At 35.3% G+C, this 19,717-nt stretch overlaps 1 protein-coding gene across 2 annotated transcripts in view; it reads left to right on the top strand.

The window, feature by feature from the left end:
• ADAMTS3 (ADAM metallopeptidase with thrombospondin type 1 motif 3) overlaps window positions 1-19,717 on the top strand; it is a 277,466-nt gene that overhangs the window by 241,824 nt on the left and 15,925 nt on the right. The window lies entirely within an intron of this gene.

Consider the following 19,717-nt stretch of genomic DNA (forward strand, 5'->3'; position numbering starts at 1 on the left):
AGATGATATCTCATTGTGGTTTTGATTTGCATTTCTCTAATGGCCAGGGACATTGAGCATCTCTTCATGTGCCTTTTGGCCATTTGTATTTCCTCTTCTGAGAAGTGTTGCTTCCTATTGAGACAGAGCTCGAAGGATATTAAGGAATGATGAGAAAAAAAGAAAGGAAGAAAGAAAGAAAGACACAGACGGGCTCAGGGGGTCTGAAGCTTGAGTTTACTTCAGACAGATTTCAGACAATTTTATTCTCAACCAGATCCTAGTTATATACCACAGGATGTCAATAGATATGCAGGCATTTCCTGAGGGAGCAAGATTCTTATCTCACAGTGTTCTTCATACATAACATAACTGTTTTGGGTAAACATTCTCTTCCTCCCAGACTGCTCTACATAACAATCACCACAGTTTACCGCTGCCATCCCAAGGCCAGCAGCTTGCAACAAATTCTGTAGGTCTTGCTTTAAACTCTTGGCTTCTACACTTACCCCTTTTTATTTTATAAGCCGAGGAAAAAAAGAATCACCTTTTTAGGGTGACTATAAGCAGAGATGACTGCGCCTGTCTTAGGTTGCCCTTAGGCTCTGAAGGGTCTTACCCGTCATTGGCTGCCAGTCAAGCTCTCTGACTTTGATTCACAAGAATCACATTGTTATAAGCAGAGGTGACCGCGCCTGTCTTAGGTTGCCCTTAGGCTCTGAAGGGTCTTACCCGTCATTGGCTGCCAGTCAAGCTCTCTGACTTTGATTCAGGAGGGAGCCAACGAGTTTCTGCAAGAGTCACCTTTTTCTTTGTTGTTAAACACAGCTGAGGAGGAAGCGAAGTATAAGCAGCCCCAAACCTAAGATTTTTTAGCTCTTGGGTAAGTAATTGTGTAACATTACTTCCATAGGCTATATGTAGATTATTCTAATTTACATTCTAATACCCCCTTTTTGTAATTCTAAGATATCAGGACTTAAACTATCTGAAAGCCTTAAAAGATGCCTATTCCCTTTTCCCATTCTATTTCAGACAAGCCATATGTTAAAAGAGGGTAATACAAAAACTGCTCTTATTCCTTTTACACTTTAAATTTTGTAAAAAATTTAAATTATACATTTGATCTCCAATATGAACCAATATCATTTCTATATCATTTAGTCTATTATTAGTTTGCTCATCAATGAGATTGTCTATGCCACAGTTCATTGGTGTTTTTCTAACAATGCTGCATCTGTATAGTTTGTTGCAATGCGGTTCCAGCGACTGCAGCCACTGTGATGCTTCCAATGATTCCAATGACAGATGCAATAATGAATCCAATTAGTCTATTAGTCCTTTTTAGATATTCTTTTGCCAAATGGATCAGTATATGTGTTTCTGGAGAGGATTGCAAAGATCTTGACATCTGCACCGGCAGCCAAATACCTCTTCTCCTTGCTGCTATAATCGTCTCATTTTCCTGCAACATAAATGCTTGGGGACAAGTGAATAGAGAATAATTTTCACAATTAGAAGTTTGATTTCTTATATGCATATGAACTTTAACAAGTATATATGGACCTCTAATACATATTTGTATATAGTGCTTATGGCTGCTATTTAAAAAGAAGTTATAGTTACTAGAATTGGCTATAAAAATTGGTCTCAGTCCTAGGAAAATTTTCTGTCAATTTCTTTCACTAATGCTATATTTATCATCCCATGAATTTGGCACAAATTATCCTCCATGAATTAAACCCTGATTTAGCTTGCCTGTCCATATAGTCTCAGTTATCTTCAACCCCACAGGGGAATCTTACAATTCCATAGGAATCATTAATTATGATAACTGCTCGATCCATATGACATGACTGCCATCCATTCCAACTTTCTTTCCCACCTAACAGGCAAGTATCCTTTGTATCCATAGAGTTAAGCATACAGGTCTTTCTAAAAATGGAATTAAATTTGACACCAGTTTTCTTCTTACTGGACCTGGAAATTCTAAACTTGTATTTAGGTTATTTTGGTAAAGTTGGATTGGCCCATGTTAGGGCTCACAGATAATCCCAGTAAGTATAAATATGTCCCTGTCCTTCAGCAATCAAAATTGTATGTCCTATAGTATACATTACCCATTTAGTTATTTTTTGTCCAGGTCGATATGTCTGAGTTTTATTCTCTTTGAGGGAATCCAAACTGAAGTTCCGTCATCTACAATGACAAGAGCAAATCCCCTACCCCACACCTTTACCATTCCTTGTTTCCATAAATCATCTTTAACATCTTTCCAATAGATTGGCTGCAGCTGCAGTTCTGTTTGGGATATATCATTTTTCTTTTCCAAATTGCTAAAATGTTGTTCTGCTGGAGTCTGTGATGAATTATCATAAATGTTTAAAAAATTTAGAGTAAACAATGCCTTTGCTAATTGATCTTTAGGAGTACTTATTTTCATAACATCCTCCTCCTGATCATCGTCCCCCCCTTTTTGTTTTAAAAGCATAGACTTTAGCATCCGGTTTGCTCGTTCAATAATTCCTTGCCCTGAGGGATTGTGTGGAATTCCTGTAATATGAGTAATATTAAAAGTAGTACAAAATTTATGAAATTGTTTTCCTGTATAAACAGGACCATTGTCTGTTTTAATAGATTGAGGGCATCCCACAACAGCAAAAGCATTAAGTAAATGTGATTGAACATGGCAAAAACGATCTCCAGATTGTGAGGTAGCCCAGATGAAATGAGAACAAGTATCTATGATAACATGTACATATTGCATTTTACTAAAAATGTGAAATACGAGTAACATCCATTTGCTATAATTCATTTGCTTTTTGAGCTCTAGGATTAATCCCTGATGCAAATGGGAGTGCATTTAAAGGCCCACAGATCTGACAAGTCCTAACAATGTCCTGAGCTTGCTGTTTAAAAAAGATGGAAATTTCTTTCACAGCCCTTTGCTATTGATATGAGTCAATTTGTGAAATGTTGTGGGATTTTGCATTACCCCCATAAGAGTATCTGCTTGCTGATTTTTAATGATAAAGGACCTGGAAGATTGGTTTGAGCTTTTTATATGCATGATAAAAAGGGGGGTAATTCAGATTTTGGCTAATGTTTGTGAATGTAAAAACATTCAGGACAATTCATTTCTTTTAAACAAAGAAGCCGTCTCAATGTGAGTAACTGTTTGGTAAACATATTCAAAATCAGAAACAATATCAAGAGATTGTGGAAAACTTTGCAATACTTGAATTACGGCTGCTAATTCAGTAAGCTGGGCTGAGGTATAAGGTATTTTCTAACTTGTTTTCCACTGGGGTGACATATGCAGCTTTCCCATTAATATTATCATTGGTAAAGACAGTAATAGCTAACAGGGAAGCTGGAACTATTTTAGGCAAAATCCATTGCGTTCATTTTTAAAAATTGTAAAAGTTTTGACATAGCAAATGATTATTCATTTGTCCTTTAAAGTCACTTAATGCTATTTGCCAAAAGGTATTGAAAATATATAGACTTTGAACTTCTTCCTTTGTGAGATTACACACTATGTGATTAGGATCATGACTTCTTAATTGATAATATTTGTGGTGACTTTTGGCTATTAAAGAAATAATCTTTTGCAAATATGTATTTAAACATTTTTGTCAATTGTTTGGTAAAAAAAAATCCATTTTAAAACACCGTCTTATTAAAATAGGCCTGTGGGAGATTGCAAGGTAAAGAAAATAATAAAATCAGCAGGCTTTTTTAGATCTATTTGAACAAGCTGTCCTTTTTGAATGCATTGTTCAATTAATTGTAACTCTCATTCAGCTGCAGCTGTTAACTGCCTTTTGCTTAATAAATCAGAATCTCCTTGTAAAACATCAAACAAGTTTTGTAACATATAATTAGGAATCCCTAAAGTGGCAGGTAGCAAAAATGAAAGCAGAGTGTCAATAGTGACGTGTACCCATAGTAAATGACCAGATTTTTTTAATTGAATTCATTGGATTGATTGAAAAGGAATGCAAGAATGTGGATTCTTTATAATTGGTTGTGCATTTTTGCTAATTTTAAATTTATTTCATGCAGTTTTTATGATATGTTCTCACAATAGTGGCCAAATTCTGATTTGCTTACATGACCGGGCCCAGTTGGGTCCTCTGGGAACTGGCTAGGGACCAAGAGGAGCTTCCTGGGACCTAGATATCTTTATTAAAGTACACCTCCTTCTGGGGGGATAGCCAGTCCTCCCAGCTAGAGTGTACATTTTAACTATTTCTTACCAAGGTCATGTGATAGCAATACAGTTGCATGTAATGGCAACATCAGGTGAAAAAAAAAGACTCCACAAGTATATTTTTTCCTTGCATTCAACCCTCAAATCTGATCTGCTTCCAATATAAGCCATGGTTATCTTGGGATAAATTCAGTTTATACATATATAGTTTATATAAACACTGGACAAAGCATTAAAGTATTTTGGCTTAAAGGAATTTAGGTATTTAAATGATTTGAATATTATTTAGTCAGTAATAAATTCATTTATAGTAATAGTACTTAGATTAATAGATTAAGCCACCTGGTTTAGGGCAAGAAAAGAAGCACTTTTTGCCAGTATAATGATACCCAGGAGAAAATCAGTGTTTTTTATACAGATAACAACATGATAAAAGTTAACATAAGTTATTTTGATAAAACACAGACTCTTTGCTTTCTAACTAATTATTTAGAATTTTTTTTATATCTTTTCATTAGAACAGGCTAAAAGTCCAAGAAAACATTGTCATTTTAGACTCATTAAATCTTTCTTGATTTTAACCATAATTTCTATTTTTACAAACCCTCAGCACTTATTATATTAGTTTAGGCTTTGTCCTATATTTTTCTCACTTAGTAACAGTTATTCATTTTAAGATAAAACTATTTTGTTTTCCTATTAATAAAAATACATCTTTCATATTTTTCATACTTAAATCATTACTTTGAACAAATATTTTACCACATATGTAATTACCATCAAAATTAAATTTGTTAGAATGTTAAATACTTAAAATACTTTAGTTAATGTTTCAAATATGCATTAACTATCAATATATAGTTTTTAACAAGATTTTTAGTTTTAAAGTTCTTAAAATAAATTTCTTTTTAAAATATGAATAGGAGCTAAACTCATGGCCAGTTTCCAAACCACTGCCTGTCGAGAATTTAAGCCAACAAAAGAAGATGGGGCTACCATTCCCACTCTCCGTCACAAGACTTTACCTATAGCATTGGTATAAATCTCATAGAATAATCATTCAAACTAAACAGAAGTAACCTAACAGAATACCTTGAGTCAGAACTACAATCCCGAACTGCATACCCCCTTGGGGACCAACTTGCCACAGGAACCATCAATGAGCACTGACCCCCGTTTGGTATGGCACCTTTCTCACTGAATACTTTCTGACTCAGGTGTACATGAATCCCTATATAAAGGCAGCCCATCAAGAACAAGCCCAGAAACCAATCTTTCTTCATCCTGCTCTGCCAAAGGCAAAGCAAAGAAGCAATTTTTAAAATCTATCATAATAAATCAGTTCTTAGAAATTACAACTGGTGTGGGCAAGCCAGGCTGCAATGACTCCATAGGCTGAAGCACAATATCAACTTTTATCAAATCAGTCAACATTCTCCATTCTCCTGACCTCCCTCCTGCAATAAATATTGGAGAATTCCAAGAACCACGAGACTCCTCTAAACATCCTGCTCCAAACTGTTCCCAAATCAACCGAGTCAGAGCCTCAAACCTCTCTACAGATAAGGGCCATTGCTCAAATCAAAAAGGCCCACCTGTAGTATTTGTAGTGGATGTCCCTGGAGCATCTCCTCACTTTATGCTTTAAGAGTTCCCTTATTAGGTCCCTGTTTGGGCACCAATTGCCGAGTCCGGCTCAAGCAACTGTCGAAACAGGGTAAGAAGTGGTAGTGGGAGATTGAGAAGAAACACAACTTAGAGTTTAAGACAAAGCATGAGCCAGGTAGTTCATTGCCTGACTGAACACAATAACCAAATAGAAACAGGAATATTTTCCCCGTCTTATGTTCACTGCAAAGCCTTCATAACGAATTTCCATTACTTAAGATTTAAAACATTATGGCCTTAAGGCTGAAACCAACAACAATGTTTTTGAATGAGCTCAAATAAGCTTACTAATTCAGATGTTTTAACAGGCACCCCAGTAGCTTTAACACACACACATACTCCTCCAGCTGCCTATTATGATTACCCGTTACCCTGATGATCCAAGGAAAATGCTTACTTTGCCAATATGACTCGAGTCCTTTTCTATCGGCTGGACACACGTGCCTCTAATGAGACTTTTCCTTGGTTCCTTAATATTGATTTGGAGTCTTCTTCTTCGAGCCCCACGTTGGGTGCCAAATGTTGCTTCCTATTGAGACAGAGCTCGAAGGATATTAAGGAATGATGAGAAAAGAAGAAAGGAAGAAAGAAAGAAAGACATAGACGGGCTCAGGGGGTCTGAAGCTTGAGTTTACTTCAGACAGATTTCAGACAATTTTATTCTCAACCAGATCCTAGTTATATACCACAGGATGTCAATAGATATGCAGGCATTTCCTGAGGGAGCAAGATTCTTATCTCACAGTGTTCTTCATACTTAACATAACTGTTTTGGGTAAACATTTTCTTCCTCCCAGACTGCTCTACATAACAATCGCCAGTTTACTGCTGCCATCCTGAGGCCAGCAGCTTGCAACAAATTCTGTAGGTCTTGTTTTAAACTCTTGGCTTCTACAGAGAAGTGTCTGTTCAAGTCTTTTTCCCATTTTGTAATTGGGTTGGCTGTCTTTTTGTTGTTGAGTTGAACAATCTCTTTGTAAAATCTGGATACTAGACCTTTATCTGATATTTCATTTCCAAACATTGTCTCCCATTGTGTAGGCTGTCTTTACTTTCTTGATGAAGTTCTTTGATGCATAAAAGTGTTTAATTTTGAGGAGTTCCCATTTATTTATTTATTTATTTCTTCAGTGCTCTTGCTTTGGGTGTAAGGTCTATAAAACCGCCTCCAAGTACAAGTTTTATAAGATATTTCCCTACATTTTCCTCCAACTGTTTTATGGTCTTAGACCTGATGTTTAGGTCTTTGATCCATTTTGAGTTAACTTTTGTATAGGGTGTGAGATATGGGTCTTCTTTCATTCTTTTGCATATGGATATCCAGTTCTCTAGGCCCCATTTATTGAAGAGACTGTTCTGTCCCAGGTGAGTTGGCTTGACTGCCTTATCAAAGATCAAATGTTCATAGATGAGAGGGTCTATATCTGAACACTCTATTTGATTCCATTGGTCAATATATCTGTCTTTATGCCAGTACCATGCTGTTTTGATCACTGTACCTTCATAATATACCTTAAAGTCAGACAGCGTGAGACCTCTGGCATCATTTTTTTTCCCTCAGGATGCTTTTAGCAATTCGGGGCACCTTGCCCTTCCAGATAAATTTGCTTATTGTTTTTCTATTTCTGAAAAGTAAGTTGTTGGGATTTTGATTGGTATTGCATTGAATCTGTAAATCAATTTAGGTAGAATTGACATCTTAACTATATTTAGTCTTCCAGTCCATGAACACAGTATGCCCTTCCATCTATTTAGGTCTTCTGTGATTTCTTTTAACAGTTTCTTGTAGTTTTCTTTGTATAGGTCTTTTGTCTCTTTAGTTAAATTTATTCCTAAATATTTTATTCTTTTGGTTGCAATTGTAAATGGAATTCGTTTCTTGATTTCCCCCTCAGATTTTTCATTAGTAGTGTATAGAAACACTACAGATTTTTGAGTGTTGATCTTGTAAACTGCCACTTGGCTGTACTTGTTAATTAGCTCTAGTAGTTTTGCTGTGGATTTTTCAGGGTTTTCAGCATATAGTATCATATCATCTGCAAACAGTGAGAGTTTTACTTCTTCCTTTCCGATTTTGATGCCTTGTATTACTTTTTCTTGTCTAATTGCTCTGGCTAGAACTTCCAACACAATGTTGAAGAACAGTGGTGATAGTGGACATCCTTGTCTTTTCCTGATCTTAAGGGGAAAGTTTTCAGTTTTCCCCATTGAGGATGCTATTAGCTGTGGGTTTTTCATATATTCCCTTTATCATTTTAAGGAAGTTGAAAAAACTTTCTGAAGTGTTTTCAACAGGAAAGGATGTTGAATTTTGTCAGATACCTTTTCTGCATCAATCGAGATGATCATGTGGTTTTTCTGCTTTGATTTGTAGATATGGTGTATTACATTAATTGATCTTGTTGTGTTGAACCATCCTTGCATACCTGGGATGAATCCTACTTGGTCATGACGTGTAATTCGTTTAATGTGTTGCTGGATTCGATTTGATAGTATTTTGTTGAGGATTTTTGCATCTATATTCATTAGAGAGATTGGTCTGTAGTTTTCTTTTTTTTGTAATATCTTTCTCTGGCTTTGGTATGAGGGTGATGTTGGCTTCATAGAATGGGTTAGGTAGCTTTCCCTCCTCTTCAGTTTTTTTGAAGACTTTGAGCAGAATTGGTACTAATTCTTTCTAGAATATTTTGTAGAATTCACATATGAAGCCATCTGGTCCTGGATTTTTCTTTCTGGGGAGTTTTTTTTTATTAATTAACAGAAAAAAAAGAAATTAACCCAACATTTAGAAATCATACCATTCTACATATGCAATCAGTAATTCTTAACATCATCACATAGATGCATGATCATCATTTCTTAGTACATTTGCATCGGTTTAGGGGAACTAGCAACACAACAGAAAAAGATATAGAATGTTAATATAGAGGAAAGAAATAAAAGTAATAATAATAGTAAAAAAAAAACAAAACAAAAAAACCTATAGCTCAGATGCAGCTTCATTCAGTGTTTTAACATGATTACTTTACACTTAAGTATTATTGTGCTGTCCATTTTTGAGTTTTTGTATCTAGTCCTGTTGCACAGTCTGTATCCCTTCAGCTCCAATTACCCATTATCTTACCCTGTTTCTAACTCCTGCTGGACTCTGTTACCAATGACATATTCCAAGTTTATTCTCGAATGTCCGTTCACATCAGTGAGACCATACAGTATTTGTCCTTTAGTTTATGGCTGGACTCACTCAGCATAATGATCTCTAGGTCCATCCATGTTATTACATGCTTCATAAGTTTATCCTGTCTTAAAGCTGCATAATATTCCATCGTATGTATATACCACAGTTTGTTTAGCCACTCTTCTGTTGATGGACATTTTGGCTGTTTCCATCTCTTTGCAATTGTAAATAACGCTGCTATAAACATTGGTGTGCAAATGTCCATTTGTGTCTTTGCCCTTAAGTCCTTTGAGTAGATTCCCAGCAATGGTATTGCTAGGTCGTGTGGCAATTCTATATTCAGCTTTTTGAGGAACCGCCAAACTGCCTTCCACAGTGGTTGCACCATTTGACATTCCCACCAACAGTGGATAACTGTGCCTCTTTCTCCGCATCCTCTCCAGCACTTGTCATTTTCTGTTTTGTTGATAATGGCCATTCTTGTGGGTGTGAGATGATATCTCATTGTGGTTTTGATTTGCATTTCTCTAATGGCCAGGGACATTGAGCATCTCTTCATGTGCCTCTTGGCCATCCGTATTTTCTCTTCTGGTAGGTATCTGTTCAAGTCTTTTTCCCATTTTGTAATTGGGTTGGCTGTCTTTCTGTTGTTGAGTTGAACAATCTCTTTATAAATTCTGGATACTAGACCTTTATCCGATATGTCATTTCCAAATATTATCTCCCATTGTGTAGGCTGTCTTTCTACTTTCTTGATGAAGTTCTTTGATGCACAAAAGTGTTTAATTTTGAGGAGCTCCCATTTATTTATTTCCTTCTTCAGTGCTCTTGCTTTAGGTTTAAGGTCCATAAAACCGCCTCCAATTGTAAGTTTCATAAGATATCTCCCTACATTTTCCTCTAACTGTTTTATGGTCTTAGACCTGATGTTTAGATCTTTGATCCATTTTGAGTTAACTTTTGTGTAGGGTGTGAAATATGGGTCTTCTTTCATTCTTTTGCATATGGATATCCAGTTCTCTAGGCACCATTTATTGAAGAGACTGTTCTGTCCCAGGTGAGTTGCCTTGACTGCCTTATCAAAGATCAAATGTCCATAGATGAGAGGGTCTATATCTGAACACTCTATTCGATTCCATTGGTCGATATATCTATCTTTATGCCAATACCATGCAGTTTTGACCACTGTGGCTTCATAATATGCCTTAAAGTCCAGAAGCGTGAGACCTCCAGCTTCGTTTTTTTTCCTCAAGATGTTTTTAGCAATTCGGGGCACCCTGCCCTTCCAGATAAATTCGCTTATTGGTTTTTCTGTTTCTGAAAAATAAGTTGTTGGGATTTTGATTGGCAATGCATTGAATCTGTAGATCAATTTAGGTAGGATTGACATCTTAATTATATTTAGTCTTCCAATCCATGAACACGGTATGCCCTTCCATCTATTTAGGTCTTCTGTGATTTCTTTTAGCAGTTTTTTGTAGTTTTCTTTATATAGGCTTTTTTTCTCTTTAGTTAAATTTATTCCTAGGTATTTTATTCTTTTAGTTGCGATTGTAAATGGGATTCATTTCTTGATTTCCCCCTCCGCTTGTTCATTACTAGTGTATAGAAATGCTACAGATTTTTGAATGTTGATCTTGTAACCTGCTACTTTGCTGTACTCATTTATTAGTTCTAGTAGTTTTGTTGTGGATTTTTCCGGGTTTTCGACGTATAGTATCATATCGTCTGCAAACAGTGATAGTTTTACTTCTTCCTTTCCAATTTTGATGCCTTGTATTTCTTTTTCTTGTCTAATTGCTCTGGCTAGAACCTCCAACACAATGTTGAATAATAGTGGTGATAGTGGACATTCTTGTCTTGTTCCTGATCTTAGGGGGAAAGTTTTCAATTCTCCCCCATTGAGGATGATATTAGCTGTGGGTTTTTCATATATTCCCTCTATCATTTTAAGGAAGTTCCCTTGTATTCCTATCTTTTGAAGTGTTTTCAACAGGAAAGGATGTTGAATCTTGTCAAATGCCTTCTCTGCATCAATTGAGATGATCATGTGATTTTTCTGCTTTGATTTGTTGATATGGTGTATTACCTTAATTGATTTTCTTATGTTGAACCATCCTTGCATACCTGGGATGAATCCTACTTGGTCATGATGTATAAATCTTTTAATGTGTTGTTGGATACGATTTGCTAGAATTTTATTGAGGATTTTTGCATCTATATTCATTAGAGAGATTGGTCTGTAATTTTCTTTTTTTGTAATATCTTTGCCTGGTTTTGGTATGAGGGTGATGTTGGCTTCATAGAATGAATTAGGTAGTTTTCCCTCCACTTCGATTTTTTTTAAGAGTTTGAAGAGAGTTGGTACTAATTCTTTCTGGAATGTTTGATAGAATTCACATGTGAAGCCATCTGGTCCTGGACTTTTCTTTTTAGGGAGCTTTTGAATGACTGATTCAATTTCTTTACTTGTGATTGGCTTGTTGAGGTCATCTATTTCTTCTCGAGTCAAAGTTGGTTGTTGTTGCCTTTCTAGGAAGTTGTCCGTTTCATCTACATTGTTGTATTTATTAGCATAAAGGTGTTCAAAGTATCCTGTCATTACTTCCTTTATTTCTGACGGTGGGGTTAGTAGTTATGTCTTCTTTTCCATTTCTTATCTTATTTATTTGCATCCTCTCTCTTCTTCCTTTTGTCAGTCTTGCTAAAGGTCCATCAATCTTATTGATTTTCTCATAAAACCAGCTTCTGGTTTTATTGATTTTCTCAATTGTTTTCATGTTCTCAATTTCATTTGTTTCTGTTCTAAGCTTTGTTATTTCTTTCCTTTTGCTTGCTTTGGGGTTAGTTTGCTGTTCTTTCTCTAGGTCTTCCAAGTGGACAGTTAATTCCTCGATTTTTGCCCTTTCTTCTTTTTTGACATAGACAGTTAGAGCAATAAATTTCCCTCTTAGCACTGCTTTTGCTGTGTCCCATAAGTTTTGATATGCTGTGTTTTCATTTTCATTTGCCTTGAGATATTTACTGATTTCTCTTGTAATTTCTTCCTTGACCCACTGGTTGTTTAAGAGTGTGTTGTTGAGCCTCCACATATTTGTGAATTTTCTGGCACTCCGCCTATTATTGATTTCCAACTTCATTCCTTTATGATCTGAGAAAGTGTTTTGTATGATTTCAGTCTTTTTAAATTTATTGAGACTTGCTTTGTCACCCAGCATATGGTCTATCTTTGAGAATGATCCATGAGCACTTGAGAAAAAGGTGCATCCTGCTGTTGTGGTGTGTAATGTCCTATAAATGTCTGTTAAGTCTAGCTCATTTATTGTATTATTCAAATTCTCTGTTTCTTCTGTATATTTCTTAAGTGCCTTCACTACAAAGATCCAACTTCTGCAAAGGGCTACCTCACAACATGGCAGCTGGCTTTGATCAAAGTGAATAATTCAAGAGACAGAGAAAGTGAAAGAGCACAACCAAAACAGAAGTCATAGTATTTTGACATAGTCTTGGCAGTAACATCTCATCATTTCTGCCAAATTCTGTTTGCCATAAGCCAGTCACTAAGACAAGCTCGTACTCAAGAATAGAGGAATTAAGCTTTATTTAATCAGGGGAAAAAAAGGAATTTGTGGAAATTTTCTTCCAATTGATTTTTTTATTAGAGAAGTTGTAAGTTTACAGAAAAATCATAAGAAAGTTCAGAGTTCCCAAATGCCCTTCACATGCACACAGTTTTCCTGATTAACACTTTGCATCAGTGTGCACCTTAGGTACAATTGAAGAAACAATATTCTTATAATAATACTATTAGTTACAATCTATTGTTTGCATTAGGGTTCACTATCTTTTGTACATTTCCATGATTTTAAAAAATTTATTTTGATAGGATATATACAACCTAAAATTTTCCCTTTAATCACATCCAAATTTACAATTCAGTGGTGTTAATTATATTCACAGTGCTGTATTTCTGTTGCTACTATTATACTACTTTTTGACTCTATGAATTTGCATATTCTAATTATTTCATATCAGTGAGAACATACAATATTTGTCCTTTTCTCTGTGGCTATTTCATATAACAACATAGTTTCTTCAAGGTTCACTGTATGTATCAGAACTATATTCTATTCCTTTTAAGATTAAATAACATTCCTTTGTATGTATATACTCCATTTTGTTTATCCATTCATTGGTTGATGAACACTTGCGTTCTTCCATATGTAAACAATTAAAAATGATGCTGCTAAGAACATCATTGTGCAAATATTTTTCCAAATCTATGCTTTTACTTCTTTGGAGTATGTTCCTAGAAGTGGGGTTGGTGGGTCATATGGTTACTTACTGAACTCTTAATTCAATACCATTGGTTTATAGGTCTGACTTTGTGCCAGTATCACACTCTTTGGACTATATCATGAAAATAAGTTTAAAATCAGGAAGTATGAGTATTCCAACTTTGTTCTATTTCAAGATGTTTTTGGCTCTTCAGAGGCCCTTACCCTTCCAAATAAATTTGTTGATTGCTTTTCCCATTTTTCTGAAGAACTCTTTTGGAGTTTTGATTGGGATTGCAATGAATCTGTAAATCACTTTGGTGGAATTGATATTTTAGTGATATTTAATCTTCCAATCCACAGATATCCCCCCATTAATTTGACGTCTTTGATTTCTTTTGCAATGCAGTCACATGAAATTTTATTCAATTTTATTCAATTTATTCATTATTCAATGAATTCAATTTCAATAGTATATATAAACACTATTCCTGTGCCCTTCTGCCCTTGACATTTTTGCTGTACTTGTTATAAATTGTTTTCTTTCATTGTATGTCTAATACTATAGTTTTATCATTAATTTTTATGAATTAGCATTTTAGAACCTTTAAGAAGTAAAAAGGAGAATTACATACCAAAATATGTAATACATCAGTACTGATACTTATCATTCCTATATGGTTGGTTCAACATAAATCTTTCTTTATGCCACTTTGATTCACTGTCTACTATTGTCCTTTCCTTACAGTCTGAAGAACTCCCTTTATCCCTTTAGCATTGCTTTTGAAGGTATAATGATAATGAACTCTGTCAGGTTTTGTTGATCTGTGATTGTCTTTTTTGTTTCTGTGGGGTGATTAATAATGGCTCCCCTCTCATTTCTGATTTTATTTATTTGCCTCTACTTTTTTTCCTTGACAGTCTGCTAATGGTTTGTCAGTGTTTTCTCAAAGAACCAATTTTTGGTTTTACTGATTCTCTGTGTTTTCTTTTTATTCTTGATTTCATTTATTTCTGACTATTTCTTTCCTTCTGCTTGCTTTAGGGTTAGTTTTCTGTTCTCTTTGTAGTTCCTTCAAGTGTGTAGTTAATTCTTCAAATTCAGCTCTCTCTTCTTTTTTAATGTAGGTGTTTAGGGCTATAAATTTGCCTCTCAGCACTGCTTTCACTGCATCCTATAAGTTTTGATTTGTTGTATTCTTCCTTTCATTCAGCTCTAGATATTCACTGATTCTTTTTGTAATTGTTTCTTTGACCCACTGATTGTTAAATAATGTCTTGTTTATCCTTCATATATTTGTGAATTTTCCAGTTCTCTACCTCTTACTGATTTCTGGCTTCATTCCATTATGATCAGAAAAGTGCTTTGCGTAATTTTAATCTTTTTAAATTTATTGAGACTGTTTTGTGACCCAGCACATGATCTATCATGGGGAATTTAAATCCTGGAGAATATAACCTGTTGTTTTGGGGTGCAGAGTTCTGTATATGTTTATTAGGTCTAGTTCATTTATCATGTTATTCAAATTCTCTGTTTCCTTAGTGATCCTCTCTCTAGATGTTCTACTGTTAATAAGAATGATGTATTGAGGTCTCTAACTACTATCTTAGGGATGTCTATTATTTCTTCCTTCAGTTTTGCCAGTGTTTGCCTCATGCATTTTAGGGTACCCTGGGTTAGGTGCATAAATGTTTAGGATTGTTATTTCTTCTTTCTAGATGTCACCTTTTATTAATATATAATGTCTTTTTTTCATTCAAAATCTTGTTTTGTCTATTATTAGTATAGCTACCCCAGATCTTTTCTGGTTAGTGTTTGCCTGGACTATCTTTTTTCTTAACCTTTCACTTTCACCCTATTTGTGTCCTTGCAGCTCATGTGAGTCTCTTGCAGACAGCATATAGATGGATCATATTTTTTTATACAGTTTCCCAATCTGTATCTTTTGATTGAGGAGTTTGATGCATTGACATTCAGTATTAGTGAACTAGTTATTAGTGTAAAGGCAGCTCTTAGTTCAGTCATTTTATTATTTGGCTTTCATATGTCATATCTCATTTTTGTCTCTTTTGTTTTACCCTTATATTTCCCTTTACTAATAATCTTCATTTTTACATTCTCCTCCAAGCCTCTCCAAGCTTGTCTTTCCCCCTTCCAATCAGCTTCCTTTCAGTGTTTCTTGTAGTGCAAACCTCTTGTGGATGCTCGCTCTCATTTTCTGTTTGTCTGTGAATATTTTAAACCTCTCCTTCATTTTTGAAAGGCAGCTTTTCTGGGTAATGAATTCTTGACTGGCAGTTGTTCTTGTTCAGTATCTTAAATATATCATACCACTGCATTCTCACCTCCATGGTTTCTGATGAGAGTTAGCACTTAGTCTTATTGAACATCCCTTCTATGTGATGAATTGCTTTTCTCTTGCTGATTTCAGATTTTTTTTTTTTGTTTTTGGCATGCAACATTCTGATTAGTATGTGTCTTAGAGTAGGACTATTAGGATTTATTATGTTTGGAATATGTTGTGCTTCTTAGATATGTACATTTATGTCTTTCATAAGTGTTGGAAAGTTTTAAGCCATTATTTCCTCAAATATTCTTTCTTCCCCTTTTCCTCTCATTTCTCCTTCTGGGACAACTTTGATACATGTAATTGTGCACTATGTGCTGTTATTCAATTCCCTGAGGTCATGCTCAGTTGTTTCCATTCTTTTCTCTATTTTATCTATTGTCTGTAAGATTTTGGATGATATAAACTCTAGTTCACTGCTACTTTCTTCTGCCTATTCAGATCTGCTATTTTATATCTCTAGTTTATTTTTCATCTCTTTTATTGTGTCTTTTATTCCCATAATCCCTGTAATTTTTTGCATGCTTTCAAATTCTTCATTCTCACTCAGTCTCTTCATAATATCCTTTATCCCTTTAGCCTTATTTTCCTTCATTTCCTTGAATTGAGTTAGAAGGTTTGTTTGAACATCATTGATTAGTTGTTGCAAATCCTGTGGCTTGTCTGAAATTTTAATTTTTTTATTTGACTGGGTCATATCTTCCTATTTCTCAGTATGGTTTATAATTTTTTCTGGTTCCTAGGCATCTGATTTTCATGATGAGTTTACTCTAGATCAGTTTCTCTTGCTGAGGTTTTTTTGTTGATTAGCTTTATACTTAAGTTCTTCTTTGGCACTTAGTTCAACTTATTCTATGCCTTTAGAACAGCACAAATTTAACTGGTCAGATTTTTTTTCTTATTTATATGTTTTTTTGTCCTGGATATACAGTACTATTTTTGACATTGTACTAGTTGTGCAATTGTTTCACCCCCAGGAGGAAGCTTCTTTTCTCCTGTTCTTCCTCCAGGAATGTTAATCCTTTGTTTGTTTGTTTTTAATTTCTCTCCATATACTTTAACACTCCTTTTGCTATCTCTAGATACTTTTACATGGGGGTCTACTTTTTTTGGAGGAGGGTTCCCCTAGGGAGATCTTTCCCAAGTTTTTCCCAGTTTTTCCCAGGGACCCATGGTGGTGTAAATCAGTTCTGAAATGTCCTGGCACAGAAGGCCCAATCTCCTCTTTGAAAGCTCCCTGAATCTGTGCTTTCCTGACCTTCCCAGCTTATGGCATTCACCATTCAACTGTTTCCTGAAGTCCTTAGGTGGTCCTTTATTCTCAAAGGATACTACCCATGCTAAGGATGTGGTTGAGACAGATGCTACCAACCTCTTTTGGGAAGGGCAAGTTGAAATTCTGGCTCTGGTCCTAGACCCTTCAATTTGAATTCTCTAATCAAAAGCCACAAACTGTGCCTGACCATGTCACCCCCTTTTCTTGGTATAAGTCTACCCTTCTGCAAACTGTGTCCTGCCACCCTAGAAGGTACTTTGTCTCTCACTCAGTCCCACTTCCTCCCCTGCTGGGAGCAGAGTTGAAATAGAGGCTATCAACTACTTTCTGTTTTGGGTGGGTTTAGACTTTAGCTGTGCTAAAGCTGGAACCCAGCACTCTGAATTTGCTACTCAAAAGCTGTAATCAGTGCCTGGACAGAATCTTCCCCTGATCCATTTATAAAGCCATTTCAACATGTTTGGTATTTGCAAATTGTAGCACCCCACTTCTCTGGTACCAAAATCTGTTTTAGTTTGTTTAATGCTGCCAGAAATGCAATATACTAGAAATAGGTTGGCTTTTATAAAGGAATTTTGTTAAGTTACAAGTTTACAGTTCTAAGACCATAAAAATGTTCAAACAAAGGCTTCCAGAGAATTATTCCTTGACTAAAGAAAGGCCAGTCTGGGAAGGCATGTGACTGGCATCAGCTGGCCCTTTGGCTTTTGATTTCAAACAACTGCCTCGGGGGTGTTTACTTTCAAACCTCTCCAAATGTCTCTGTCTGTGTTGCTCTGAACTTTTTCCAAAATAGCTCCCTCTTAAAAAGGACTCCAGTAAGTGGATTAAGACCCACCTTGAATGGGCAGAGATACATCTCCATGGAAATCAGCTAATCAAAAGGTCCCACCCACAAATGGGTGGTCACTTCTCCATAGAAACAATCCAGTCAAAAGATCCTACCCTAAACAATGGGTTTACCTCTTACAAGATTGAACTAAGAAAAAGAACATAGATTTTCAGAAGTACATACATTTTCAAACCAGTATACTTACTAATTTGAAAAAATACCAACTTGACTTCAATAGTATACACATTCTCTGCTCTCATACCACTCCATTTCCCCATTTTATGTTGTTTTGTCCCATGTTGCCTGTTTATATTTTGCATGTTTATTATCAAGAAATATGAATATTTATCTTATAAAATTATATTTTCACTCCTATAGAAATTAAATAATAGAATTATATATTGAGTATTCAATACTATTCGGTTTTGCATTTACTCATTTAGTTACATCTACTGAAGATCTTCACTTCTTTACTTTGCTCCAAGCCACTGTCTCCTACCTTTTCCTATCAATCTGAAAAACTCTCTTTAGTAATTATTGTAAGGAAGTTCTTTTGGGGATGAACTCTCTCAGTCTGTTTATATGAATATTTTAAACTCTCCCATTTTTAAGGGGCAGTTTTGCTGGATTAAAAAATTTGTGACTGGCAGTTTTTCTCTTTCCATACCTTAAATATATCATACCCACTGCCTTCTTGCCTCCATGGTTTCTCTTGATAGATAGACACTTAGTCTTATTAAGAAGCTTTTTTATGTGAAGAATTGCTTTTCTTTGGTTGTTTTCAGAATTTTCTTATTATCTTTGGCATTTGACATTTTGATATGTGTCTCAGAACAGGTAAATTAGGTTTTATTCTATTTGTATTATTTTGTGCTTCTTGGACATGTATATTTATATCTTTCCAAGAGTTGGGAAATGTTTGGCCTTTATATCCTCAAATGTTCTTTCTGTCCCTTTTCGTATCTCTTCTCCTTCTGGGACACCATAATGCATGTTTGGAAGCATCACGCTGTCACTCAAATCCCTGAGATACTGCTCTATTTTTTTTCTGTTCTTTTCTCCATCTGTTATTCTATCTATATGGTTTTGATTGTCCTGTCTTCTAACTCACTAATTTTTTCTGCTGGTTCAAATCTACTGTTGTATGCCTCTAGTGTATGTGTATTTTGAATCTCCATTGTTGTGCCTTTTATCCCCATAATTTCTGTTGTTTCTTTTTTCTTTTTTTTTCAATGAGCAGGCACCAGGAATTCAATGTTATGTTTCTTTTTAAGCATTCAAATGTACATTTTCTTCTTGATATCCTTTAGCTCTATATCCACCATTAGTTTATCTCTATCCTTATTTTCCTTGAATTGATTTAGGAAATTTGTTTGAACTTCTTTGATTGATTATTCCAAATTCTGTGTATCTTCCAATGCTTTAATTTCTTCCCTTTGTTGAACCATATCTTCCTATTTCTTTTATAGGTTTAAATTTTTTGCTGATATCTAGGCATGGATTATTTTGTTGAGCTAACTCAGTTTTTTCCTCCTTTTGCTATAGTTTTATTGCTGATTGGCTTTGTGTTGAAATAATTATGGTTCTTGGGCCATCTTATTTGGAAACTTTAGCGTAACGCTTTTTTTTTTTTTGCATGGGCTGGCACTGGAAATTGAACCTGGGTCTACAGCATGGCAGGCAAGAATTCTGCCTGCTGAACCACCATGGCCTGCCCTAGAGTAGCCTATTTTTCACTTCAGATTTTCTCAGCTCTTTTTTACCTGACTTTTGCCCTGGATATGTGGAACTACTTTTATGATTGCATTTTATGTGCATTTTTTTCCCTCTCCATGAATAAACTTCTTTTCCTCTGCTCTTTCTCTAGGAATCCTCATATGTTCTATGTGGTTTTCTGCAGAAATTTCTTCTCGGCTCCTATGATTTGTTTAAATTCTCTTGCT

Source organism: Tamandua tetradactyla, chromosome 24 (genome assembly GCF_023851605.1).
Source record: "Tamandua tetradactyla isolate mTamTet1 chromosome 24, mTamTet1.pri, whole genome shotgun sequence".
Taxonomy (NCBI): domain Eukaryota; kingdom Metazoa; phylum Chordata; class Mammalia; order Pilosa; family Myrmecophagidae; genus Tamandua; species Tamandua tetradactyla.